This window comes from Lagopus leucura, unplaced genomic scaffold, assembly GCF_019238085.1.
Source record: "Lagopus leucura isolate 7727_CA_CO unplaced genomic scaffold, USGS_WTPT01 Super-Scaffold_806, whole genome shotgun sequence".
Classification (NCBI taxonomy): Eukaryota; Metazoa; Chordata; class Aves; order Galliformes; family Phasianidae; genus Lagopus; species Lagopus leucura.
In genome coordinates, this window is record NW_024962260.1 from 6,429,236 (window position 1) to 6,443,098 (window position 13,863).

Here is a 13,863-nt window from a genome sequence, read left to right on the forward strand (position 1 = left end):
ATCCATGATCTCTTCTGTCTGTTCCCTCTTGGCCAGATTCAGCATTCACCAAAAAAATTACCTTTAATCCAGCATTGTTTGCATAAGGTGTATATACATTCTTGCATGTGCCAAATAGGACAGATCTCTTTAATTCTTTCTTTTCAAGGACAGTTTGTAATAGTGCCATTGTAACAAATAGTGTCCTCCTGTCTTCTAATGAACCATTTTATTTGTTAGCCCGTAAATTCTTTGGGGCAGGATAAAAGGGCATGACCATTATCCCTTCTTTCATTTCTTTATTTATTTGATTATTTGCAAGAGGAAGCATATATTTCCTGCACAAAATAGCAAACGGAGCCAGTGTCGCTGTTTGCTGAACAGGTTGCCCAGTGCTTCCTATCGTGAGACACCTCTCAATCACTCATAGTTCTGCCAAACTGCGTGTTTGTCCCGAAATGTGTGATCTCAGCCAAGTGCTGCAGTCATTTCTGAGATTACGATGAAGGATAAGTTTGTTGTGTTTTTGTGCTCTGGCAGACAAAGAGACAATAAAGCTGTCATTTGTCTTCACAGAGCCTGAAAGCATAAGTGATGTTTTTAATGCTGATACTGTAATGATAAGTGCTACAGAAATCTCCATTAGGAAACTACAATTGCGTCTCAAGGCCAGTTAATGCAGTTGGTACACAAGGCAGGGAGGTACACACTGAACAGTGGAGATGAAGGGAAGCACTGAACAGCACAGATCTGTCTCTGTGTGCTGAATGAGGCATGGGTTCTCTGGGAAAAAGAATGTAATTATGTAATTAAGAATTCTGCCATAATGTATAAACAGCAGGAGGCTAATGCTGCTTCACGAGCAACTCAACTGCTGGAATTTTCTTATTTTTAAGTGCTTGTGTTTGACCTGAATAATTTTCTTTTAACTTTTTTTTTCCTATGTCTGTGTAATAAATAATAGGGCTTAATGCAAACAATTCAAAATACAATTATTTCATTTGGGCATCCATGTTAGTTGCATCCATTTGGGATAGAGTAGCTTCTACACAACAAAAGAAATACTTCTTCCTTGGAAAAGGAAATGTTTCCTTCTTCCAGATTTGTCTGATGGGGTTTCCAGTTAGGCAGGATAAGGAGTGCATTCTCCAGAAGTATCTTAGTCAGAACCTGAGGAGAGATGCATAAACAATGATATCACCTGGACATCCTTTCCTGCTTTGGGACTTACGGAATCCCTCTAGAGGGCTGTTACCTGGGTTTTCATCTGCATCCTTTCCTCTTGCAGAAATGCAATGGGTGCATTCAGTTGTCTTCAGTGGGCTTTGGATCAGGCTTTGGGCATGAGTCACAAGTAAGTGTAAGGAAAAACAGTGCTATAACACCCTATGCAGGCCGGTTGTGTGCTGCGACTTTGAGACTTTTTCCTGAATTCACACTTCACTTTGTGTAATGTTTATCGCAAAAAGGTTTCTTAAGCTTAGCTAAGCAAAGAGACTTTTCAAGAGGGGAAATGGTTCTTTCACGCTTGAGAAGGCTGCTTCTTAAATGTTACATTAATGATAAGATCCTAAAAGAGCTGGTCTGAGGTGAGCAGTCTTTTTCTTTCCTTTTCTACACTATCTTTGCTGAAGTTTTCTTTTTCCCTTATAGTGAAGGAGAACACTTCTTCTTCTCCTTTTTTTTTTATTTTATCACCAACTTCAACCACAGGGTCAGCTTTAATTTGGGTGAGTCAGAAACATTTATCTTTGAAGTTCTCCCCATGCCTGGGAATGAAGTGTTTCTCCTCATCTCAGAAGACAGACATTTTAAATAATTGAAATGCTAAAAAAAAAACAGAAAAAAAAGGGAGGCAATAATAGCTATTTGTTTAACCTGCCTTATAGCAGGCCTGATTTATATGTTTGCTGGTACGTATAAGATTTTAAGAGACTTCTTTAGTTCCTCTATGACAATGTTTATAGTTTGTTTATAGAAAGAGATCTGTGCTCCAGATTTTGCTCTAAACTCTGCTCAGCTCAGACAGTTGTTGCAGCAGATAGACTTGACCCAGTCCTCACCCTGTTTAAGATGTGTTTTATTTTTGCAGGCATTCCATAGTTGCAGGAAGCACTCAAGCCTTAATCTGGACCACTTGTCGGGTAGTGAAAGGGAAAAAGCAATACAGGGAGCAATCCTCTTGAAAAACCATGCATGGGTTTAGAGAGAGCTCAGCAGGCCTGCAAATGCTGTAGGCAGCTTTGAAATCCCCAGTTTGAGATGGGCCAATGAGTCTTTGTTGTTGATGCCCCAAGGGAAAAGCTAAATGTAGTGCATATCACAGTGTGAATGCATACCAAGAATAAACAGAGATCTTGCATGGTTTGATCTGTACATCCTTTTCCTGTCTCCTTCTGCAGTTTTGGTGGAAACAAAACTGCTTAAAAGACAGAAAACCCTGGAAATATGTTGGTTCTCAGACTGTAAGTGGTATGTCCAAGTTTGTCAAGACTGAAATCTTTTGTCCTCTCATAGTTTGTGCCTATGGGCAGGACAGCATACCATCAGTGCAGCTGCCTGACTGTTCAGAGGGCTGTGCACAGTGGGAGCGAGCATATGCTATCCTTGGCTTTATTTCTTTGGGAATATTGGACATCTTGACGTGAGTCTTTGTAATATTCTTGGCTTCTGTGGTCTTCTTTTGCTGTACCCATCATAACTGGACTATAGTATGCCTGGCATTGCCAGTGCCTGTCTCTCCTCTATGAGATCTTGTATGGTGTATATGAAGGCCTGTGGTAAGAAACTCACAACATTCTGAGTCTCAGAGCAAGCAGTCTTTGCTTCCTTTTTCTTTGGTATTTGAACTACCCATTTCTTCTGAGACCACAGTACGACTAAACAAGAAAGAACAAACCTTAAGTACACTTGAGGAACACTGCAGTGAACTTTAATTTAGCTATTTTAGTTCCTTTTCCTGCTTTCACACTGAGCCTAACTAAACAGTTAGTATTACTAATTCAATGGAAACTCTTGGCAAGATTTCCCACATGAACTAACCTCAATTTCAAGATAAGAAAGACATGCAGTGGAGATCAGTGTGGGCACAGAGAACATAAGCCAGGCTGAAGTCAAAGTGACCACAGCAGCTGCTACTTACAAAATTCTTAACTCTCCTTGAATGAGAAATTTGGATGAAGGAACAGGAAATTCCCTGGAACTGACAAAATAATAAATTAATTAAAAGGTGCATGATGTGTGCAACTATTGCTTCACCTTGCAAGAGCACTGCTGTTTGCTGTCTCTGCTGAGAGGGGTTCTGTCCCTGATTTCTCAGATGGTGAAAAGGATGTTGGCCTACTTGCTACTCCCATCTCTTGTAAACTCTGTGGTGATTTTGTATTTCTTGAAGCTTTGTGGAAGCCAGGCACTCACTGTACTATTTCAAGACTGTTTTCTCACAGATGCTTTAGCTCCATGACTTCTGCAGATCTACTTCCCTGTTTTCTGGGCATGCTGGTTTTCAAGCAGTATTCATGTGAGCAGATTATGGGAGGAAACAGGGTTCATTCAGTGGAAGGAGTAGTCCAACTAAATAACCTTTGTGTCATGTGAGTTCTTGTGAAATCGATGTAGATAAAAGTATTAATTGTTTAAAAATTAGTTCCTCTGTCCTTCTCTGCTGGGCTTTAGAGTGCTCTCAGGTGAGATCTGGGCTATTTGGCTGATGTCTCTTTTTTGTGTTCTTTCATTTCACCATTCTGTGTTCAAGCACATATCCCTGACCACAGGACATTTGCTTATAAAATAAGATTTTTCTTTAGAGATGTCTTTGGATAAGATTTAACAGATTAAGGGGTTAAATGAAAGAATGGAAGAAGTAGAAATAGTTCATCTTTTGGTATTTTGTTAAGAAACCCCTAACGCATGTACACACCCTAATCTTACCAACCCCATAAAACAAATGGAAAGTTAACGAAGCAAACCTCTCAGTCTAACATAAAGACAACTACCCACCTGAAAAATGACACGCTGAGAAGCAGGTTTCACATTCCTTCTTTGGACTCCCCTCACACAGACCTGAGAACAAACCCAGTGCAAGAATCATTCATGCTACTATTGATCATTATGTAAGGCTAAACATAGAATTGAATGGCAATCTTCTCAGACCATTCTCTTTCCTAAGCTGCAGCATGCACACCATGATGCATTCCTCAACTGTTGTTAATTTAAGGGGTTTGAAGCCGAAAAGAGGAGATTCTGGAAATGTCATGCTGTTCCATGTGGGTTAACTTAAGCTGGGCTATCTGTGTTTTCAGTTTGAGGATTCAGAGTGACTTGGTGGAAGACTCTCGTTTGCTCTTTTTCTATCTACTGTTTCTCTTTAATCTGGAAATCAAGAGGACCAAGATTTAATATTAGAATTCAGATTGTTAGCAGTATTATGAAAAACAATTTATATATTAGAAAATAAAAAAATAAGTACTTTTTAGTCTTGAGTAGATATAAAATGAAATACTTTCTTTGATGGTATACATCTGTGTCTGGACAGTTAAGATTTTAGGAAGATTAATTTGTCATTTTCTTTTGTAAGGGAAACCTCAGACCGATATTATTACCTCTCCACTTACCTAACTAAGCTCATTGTCTTCAAGCTTTTAACATATGTTCTTAACTATGTTCAGGAATAACAAAAAATATCTTTTTTGTTTGTTTGCTTCCTCTTATTCTGCTGCCCTTCTGGGAGCAGCACAGTTCTAACAAACAGCACTGTACAGAAAGAATATCCCACTGCTCAATTTTTTTCTGACTTTGCTGAGTTCTGTTTTCATTTAGACACATAGCCAAAATTCCATACTTGATCAGACTAGTGCCATAGTATCCCGTCTTTAAGAAAGCAAGTAACAGATGCTGCATAGGAAGGAGAAAGGAATGCTTCAGTTAGGAACCCAGGGGTAACCTGCCTATAGGGAATGATTTCTCCCCAAGCCCTAGCAGTAGGAGACCAAGTTATGCCCTAAAGTATAAAGCTTTATAGCCTCTCAAAAAACTGCATTTTTTCTTTTTCTCTCCCTCTCTTTTTTTTTTTTTTTTTTTTTTAGATAGCTATCATAATTTCTCAAAAGTTTTTGTGAAGTATGTAATTCTTCATGGAGTCCCATTAAGTTCTTGCCTCCACAGTTTGTAGGGTAACAATGAGTTCAATAACCCAATTATGTTCAGTTATGAAATAAATTTCTTCTTAGTCACTTTCCTTTTTGGTCTGTTTCAATTTAATTAAATGGTCAAAATTTAAAGTATACTTTTCCATCTTGAAAAATAAATTCCTCATCATAGCTTCATCATATCATAGAACCCGCCCTGTTCTTTATTTCTCACTTTGAATAATTCTGAGTTTTCACACTGATGAGAGATTGTTTAAGCAACCATCTCACTTATCTGCTGTAGAAACAATATTTTAAGCATGCAATTTTCCATGAAAGAAGCTAGTTCAACAAGTAATTCTCGTCTGTCTTTGATGGATCATTTGCTCAGACGTAATGAATTCTGCAGCATCTGATAACTTTATTTCTCATAAAATAATCACAGTAAAATAATGAGTTACTGTATCATTACTTTTGCTTTGTTTCTCATTGCTTGCCTTTTTCACTTGAAAGAAGTCCTTGAGTTCTTGATTAGTCTTCATGGCTTAAAAGACTTGTCTTTGGCCAGGTTGAAAGAAAAAATTAGTCAGATTCTTTACTTTTCACTAAGCATTGCTCTGAAATAATGAATCGTATCCCTTTCTATAATGGTACAAAACATCAAGGGTGGCTTCCTACTCACTATGGGAAGACATAGGTCCATCTTTATCATTGGGATAAAACACTTGTTAACATAATCTGCACAGTGGTTCGGCTATGTTAGCCTGCTAGACCTCTGATGAGATAAGGCAGAGATCTTAAGAAGAAGAAAGGGATGGAGAATCAGAGATTCACAGGTGAAAAAAAAAAAGAGGGAGAGCAAAAAGTGATTTTAGATGGTATCAAACAAATGAAAAGTAAAGTATCTTACTGTCAGTTCTCTCCCCCAAATTTGCCTCTGCCCAGTTCAATCCTGGTACCACCACTTGGGTCGGAGTTTTTTTAAAATGCAATGAAGTAACAATATTTCTGGAAACTTTGAAGCATCCAATACTTCAAGAATTCTTCCTAAAGGGTCTGATCCAAAGCCCCCAGAAGTAAATGCTTCCCATTGAATTGAAGAGGCTTTCAATTTTGCCATGGTCCTGCACCATTCAAATGAATGCTGAAAGGTTGTTGGCAAGGTGTTCAAGAAGTCGCTACTGCTGTTATTAAGAGAGTTCATCATTAATAGAAACAAAATACCACGCTGTATTTGCTGAAATAGTAACAATACCTCTCTGTCTGATAGCTGTGCACAATTAAAATCATCACAAATTCAACACTGAAAGGTTTGAAGAGTTAAGATTCATCAAAAATTTGAATGCTTTAGTATGAGCACTAACAGAAAGGGCTTGCATTTACTTCTCAAACAATCTTTATTTTAAAAGTGTGTGCACATTTTCAAATGTTATTTCATGTCCTGTTCCTAGCAATGACCTCTACTATCTGTGCTGGACTTAGATATTATTTTTTGACAGAAAAGAGATCTCTTTAATCAGCTTAAAAAACATTGTGAACTGAAACAGCTCTTATTTAAAAGTTTAACTTTACTTTCATCAATTTATAATCAGAGTTCCTCTGGTATGTTTGATTCCTGACAAACAAGGATAAAAGTCTTGTGCCCCCATTGCTAATGAGATGATAAAACAGCAGGGATCAAGTTTTTAATTACTACAGGCTATGCACTGGAGAGGTACCAATGATATTTTCTATTGCATGTCTAAGTTGTAACTTCAGGCTTATGACAGTCATGCTGTGTTCCTCTGCCTTTGATGATCACTCATCTTTGTCTCCTGAGAACATACAAAAATTTCTGAGCTTGGATCCTGGGGGGCTTGCAATTATTGCTGTAACCTGGCACAGGTTCCAGTGTAGTACCATTGCTGCTCAGCAAGGATCTGATGTCTGAATGGAGGATAGGACATGCAAAACACTATGAAGTTTTCTTCTCAAACAATCTGGATTCTCAATTTACTTGTCTGCAAGTCCCTTTAATAATTATGATTTTAATTAAGCTCGAGAATAATTTAATATTGTTTCACTTTTTCCTATCAGAAGCACAATCTATTACCTTCTCATTTCTGAAGAACTACAGCCACAGGCACACAGCAATGCACGTTTTTGGCACTAGGGGACTCAGGTCGTGGAACACAGAGGTGTGTTTTTGGAAATGGTCGTCATTCCTACCCACATTTACAAGCTTGCTGAGCAAGTTTCTCAGTGCATAAGATTAATAGTGATGCAAGAGATTTAAATGCATTTTCTAGTAATAAATAATTCCGTTATTAGAAAGAGAAAGCTGAAGCAGATAAATTTGCAGACCCACCCTTCCCTTCCCCAGCTTCACAGATCTCAGCTACGCTGATCGATCTGCATTTGGCCACTATTCTATTTATTCAAATGTTTATTTTCCCTTTTCCTCCACAATGCTGACTTAGATAAGAGTGAATATTTCCTTTGGCTCCAGTGCAAGGCAAACACAAGGAGAGCCACCCATTCTGCTAACACAGACAAAGCAGAGATGAGGCAAGAATGAGGGCATCTTTAGGTTACAAAGAAAGCCATCCCTCTCAGTCGCTTTAGGATTGGATCACTGCTTAGAACACCAGAGAAAAACACGGTGTCTCCTCGCCATGAGGAACTTCTGAGAGATTTTATCCTTTAACACAAGGTTTGTTATCTCATGAAGAATTTTTGAAGTCTGGCAATAAACACACGTCTTCAAATCAAGAAGAGTCTGTATCAGTGCAGGCCACGTACCTCTGAAATTCTGCTCTGAATCTGCTGCATCTTTTTCCTACCACATTTGTAAAGCTCTGCCTTGTTCCACAAAATCTTACAGACATCATTTCTACTGAATTATGTTGAAAGAGCACTCTATGGGACAAGTATTTCCTCTCAATTTTATGTTGCCTTTTCTGTTCAGCCACTGCTTGATGTGAGGAGATGTGTGTGTACCCAAAATGAAGCTTCAGTTCATGCTTCCTCTATGCAGTCAAATCTTAACCCACGGAGCCTTCCAGCTGGGGAAGGAACTAAGACCACAGAAATGTTCAGATGGTCGCTCCAGCATGAAATGGAGTCAATAAGGGGGAAAAGAGCAGGAAATCAGGAGTAGGATGTCCTCCATGAATGCTGATACATAAAAAATAGGGAAGTACTATTTCTTCATCTAAACTTGAAGATTTTATAGTAGTATCATTTGAGTATGAAAAAAAAAAAAAATTAAGGAAGTTCCTACATGCTGAGATGTTACAAAATACTACATGAAAGCAAACTAAGATATTAATTTCAGCAAGAATTGTGTATTCTGATCTGACTTGAGTTCTCCAGAGATTGCACGTCAAACGAACGCTGCAAAAGCCAAGAGACCTGATGACCCACTTCTCTCTAGCTTGAGGATAAAACCCAACTGCTTAGTAGCCCTATCCAAACTGGCTGTAAATAATCATTCTTAAGAAAAACAGAGTGGTAATACTAACTTCAAAAAGTACCTCACAAATTTGGAAACTTTTGTTAAATAACCAACCGCAATTAATGCACTTGGCTGCAGAATTCAATTGCATTTTAAAAGCAAATCCTGAAGGAGATTTCATACTTGTTTTGTTTTAGCACTGATGTGACAGATCAAAAATGTTCATGTTATAGCTTCTGACTAGAAACCAGGCATAGCTTAAATGCATTGATTTATTTCACGAATGCTGGACATCCAAGAAATAAGACTATAGTTCAGTAGGGGCTGTGAATGACACTGAAGAATTATGCAGCTCATATGAACTCAAACTAATGCGTAAACAGAATCAAGAGACATTTAATGTTCTATGTTATAGAACGTGAAATGATGTTGACCATAAAATGCATATGATATAAACTGCAGAAATTACACCATTTTAATGATCTGTTCCTTAAAAAGAAAATGTGAAGTGTTTGAAAGATTTAGCAAAACATGACTGTATAAATCATCATGGATATCAATTATATCTCAAAAAAGTGTACAGCTCTTATAACATCAATGACTGCTTTTAATTACAGATGCAGTGTAATTTTCTTAATTTTAATGAGTCTTTTTCTATTATAGGATTAACTTGCACTGAAGCTGAAGAGGCCAAAAGAATTTTGAATTAGAATTCCAAAGACATTTGAGAGGCACACAGAACAGCAGATTGTTTTGGAATACATTGATTTTGGCCCAAGTGCAGTCCAACGTACTTTCTCATTCAGTGAGACATCTCATGGGATCGTGGCTTTTTATCCAGAATGTAAAAGGTAAATATTGCAATGAGCTACAAGTGCAAAGATTTCACAAATTCCTGTCTCTATAAAATGCATTTGCATAACTGAAGTTAGGACATTGTATTGTTATGATCCTTAATGTAGAGGTACATCAATAACACTAACTCTTTTAAGCTCCTATGTGTAGTTTTAAGTCCTGTTTGATTGACATACTGTATCTATAATGAGTATGTACTGTTGTAACAGCAGCAGTGTACCGGCCAAATTTCATCAGGTAGGCAAAGTAATAAGTGACATACTATATAAAGGTCAAAGAACCACTTGGAATAATCCTGAATCAAAAACATAAACAAAACCCAGAGACTTTTCATTCATCATCATCATCACAATGCATTCTAAAAATACTGAAAACATTTGATTGAAAAATGTGTTCACTACAGGCCAGAGTGGAGAAACAGTGATTTGAGAAGTTACATCACTCTGTATTGTGGGTCCTCTAATTTTTGTCCCTTTCTTTGCCTTACTTACCCAAAGGTTGATCATGGTCAACAACTTGCTTCCTATGTTCAGAACTTTTCTTTTTATTTTAGCACATTCTTAGGCTACTGGTCACCAGTGAAATCTAATGTGAGACATAAAGATGAGGGACTTTAGGACCACAAACAATTTATGGGAAGCATCTGCTTTTGTGCAAACATGTGAAGTGTCAGTAATAGAGATTAGAAGGCATTGTTCAGGCTGGAAAGCAGGGTCTGGAACACAGAAAGAAAGGAGCATCAGGAACATTATACACTCATTGTGCTAAAACTATGCCAACTCCAAGAGTTCTTGTTTACAAAGAGGTGAACACAGTTCTTGAGGCTACAGCTGCACCTCGCGAGTGATTTCAGTATGCTGAGGACAGAAACATCAGCATTTGGAATCCCATTTTCTTCAGCAAATTTCTTTCCTGTGACTTTTCTGTTAAAATAACTGTAGTGTATATCAGTCACATTATTTTGCTTATACAAAAGGAAAACTAGATAATAGGTGCTTCTTATGTCAAGAGGATTGTAGTGCTTTTCTCTGACTGCTGGGTGGCCTTAATATTTAACTCATAAATGGGCAAATGTCAAAGCAGATCTCCTACTGTGCCTGACTCCCTCTAATAATTAGGTGCTGTTTTATTGTTCTGTGGCTTTAGTTGTGAGTACAGCTGTCAGCTGACATAACTGGTAATGGAAGGACCACATTCCTTATAGCTAGACAACTCCCTTCAAAATTCAGGACATATTTACAGCCATCAGATTTGCAGTATCAGGTTCCAGACTGTAGCTGTGCGCAGCATATTTATATCTGAACCTACTTTACTGCGCTCTTAAAATATACGTATTTAACCTCACTTCCCCCACCAGAAAAAGAAAAGAAAAAGGAAAATAAAGAGGATCAGAGCTTCTGTCCTGCTACAAGCATACTTTGTGCAGCTTTGGAAGAAGCAAACAGCTTCATGGCCCCACTGGGAACTCTTTTTTCCTTGGAATTGCTGTACAGCATAACCCTGCTCTACTGGTTTCAGCTCCCTTCCCTCTCACACAGGTCACAGAGAGTACAGGACAGGGACAAAGCAGCAGTGAGCACAGTCTGGGTCCCCAGACACTGCAGTGGACCTTTGGAGAAAGAAATAATTAACATAATTTAGCAGCTTGCTAAAAAAGCAAGGTAAATAAAACAAAAATTAAAGAAAAAGACAGCTGCAAAGGCTGTTGGGAGCATGTGTAGGCAGAGGGCTCACACTGATATTCACTCAAGGGAAGTACAACAGCCATACGCCTTGCCTGCCTTGGTTCTGTCTGAAAGGGGTTTTATCATCCTATCATCCTTTTTCAGACACACTCTACAGACTCCCGTGATACTTGGAAGGGCAAGAAATTTCTGTTGGGTCTGATAGCTAATGAGGAATCACTTCCCCATCCTGACATACTAGTTCTTCAAAGGCTCCGGGTGGCAATGCCAGTTCAATGCCTGCCAGAAAAGCTTGCTGTGCTGGGCGAAGGGCCCTAGGGAGGCAAGGGTTTAGAGCAGTAGCATTGCTGGGCTGTGCCAGCACCTGCCCTGCTCGAGGTGCTTCTGTGCTGAGAGGATACAGACGTGTGTCCCCAACCACCACCTGTGAGCAGGCAGTGGGTGGCACACAGAGATGATCCTTCCAGACATCCCTCCCGTGGCCTGAACTAGATAGCAACGAGAACAAAGCATGGATGTAGACTGTTCCCTCTGACACATGGTGATGTGCTCCAGGCTGTGGCGATATTTGGTGGAGCAGCCTTCTTCAGGAGGTATTCCTGAAAAAGAAGATGCTGCTTCTTGCTGCTATAGCCAGAAGGTGCACACAGGTCTAATGCTGCAGGATTTGCAGCTCTTTGTGTACTTAACACAACGCATCAGTGATGTTCTACACAAAACCTTTCCCCTGTCAGCAGCTGTCAGGCTTGTTATAAGCTGCAGTGGAGCAACCAGTCAGGACTTGTGGCTTTCTTGGGGAAAGCATTGTTGTGAGCATTGTTGTGCTCCTTTATTCCAGAAAATCAAATTTACTCCTCTCTATTCCATGTTCTAACCATGATTTCCTGCAGCAAACGTATCATCCTTCCAGCATGGAAAATAAAGCAAAAACAACTTATTTAAAGCTAGTAATATTTAGGAAGAGCATTTAGAAAACTTTGAATCTGTGACACCTCTGTCCCTAACCTTACATCAACAAAACCTTCTTTTGTATCAGTGGCACTTTTTCAGTATAGAATGTATCAGCCACAGCTTGTTACCAGAGGCAGAAATTATCAGAGAAAGTTAACAGAGAAGAAAAACAACAAATAATCTAACAGTAAATATTAGAGGTTTATTAGTAGTCGCATACTGACCCCGATGAAGATGTTAATTCTCATTAATGGTTATTTGAATAGGAAAAAGTGGGGAGAAAAAAAAAAAAAAAAAGGAAAAATAAGGCAAATGAGATATTTTATCTGCTTTCTAAATGCTGCTAATCATTCACCCCAGTTTTTGTCAGATAAGAAAGTTCCAGCAGTGGCTATTTGTGAGATACTTAATGCAGTGAGACTTTTAAAAAATTATTTTTGCCCAGGAGACAAATGTGTAACCATATGATTTTTCCCCCTGCTATGTTAAAAATGCATTTATATTTTTTCAAGCACACCCCGATTAAAGAGGGCACATCTGTTTTAAGTCCTTCTTTATGAAAATTACTGAGCTTCCTCTGAAAGCTTATCTTTTAATTTCAAAATTCTTTGTAGCAATAACTTAGATAATAACCAACCATATTTCTGTCTTCTTTGGGAAAAAAAAAAAAAAAAAAAGAGGGAGAGAGAGAGGGAGAGAGAAAGAAAGAACCATTTTGAGCTTTGAACTCCCCCTCCCTCCCCTCTCTGGGTCTCCTTTGAAAAGGCCCCCCTCATTTGCGTTTAAAATGGATGTTTCATACTGGTTGATTAGTGTTAGTATGGGATACCAGCCGCTCTGAGCCCAAGGCTCAGCTTGAGATCTGCGGATTATTCATCAACTTCCCCGGCAGGGGGGACCGTTTCTCACTTTCACTGCTCAGCAGCAAAGTGTTCAGCTTTGCTTTTTAAGATTTTTTTCCCTTTTCACAAACTTTTATTTTTTTTTCCTCCCCCTATGAAGGGGTTACTTGAGTGTACATAACACCAGATCACTTTTAATACTGAACCTCCCCCACTCCGACTGGCTTTCTTGCCCTGAATAGCACGTAATGGATTGGGATGTATTTACCATATGTCTGTCTCGTTACAACCATTGTTTAAGGCAAAGATCATTTAAATACGTAAACTCAGACTTGGAGAGCACTCGATCTTATCATTATGTTAAGGCTGTATTATAGCATCTCAGTTTTTTCTTGTTTCTCTTTACGTCTCACTGATGCTTTTTTATCATATATATTAGGTTAAAATAGGTGTAGAGGATGTATGCTGGGACGTGTCTGTGATAACAACACTTCAACAGCACTTATTATCGCGGCATTCAGCATGTAGAGCACCTAGTCTGAACAGAATTGTTATTTGGTGTTGGCTACCTGTTTGTTTGCAATCTCTTATTGTTGTTAATAGCTGTACCTGCAGTGCTAATGCTTCAGAACCAATGAAAAGGGAATTTTGCCTGTGCAGAACAAAAGCAAATAGCACACAATTTTGTGTGCCTAAAATCTAGTCCACTTTTGTGTCATCTGATCTCACAAAAGATGAGATCCCTACAAATGTGAGGTCTCTCAGCTCTGTAAGATATTATGGACAAGGGAATACAATGGCAACATGAAGTTTTTCTAGGTATTTATTTGTGTGCATACACATATTCCTTGGCTCCTTTGTCTCCAGCTGCCTTTAGGCATTCATTCTTCCTTGAACACAGTGAATAGATATGGAGTTATAATGGCTACAAAAGGGCCCAATTAGATTCTTTTTGCTTTAGCCACCTCAAACAGGGATGAATCTTGATA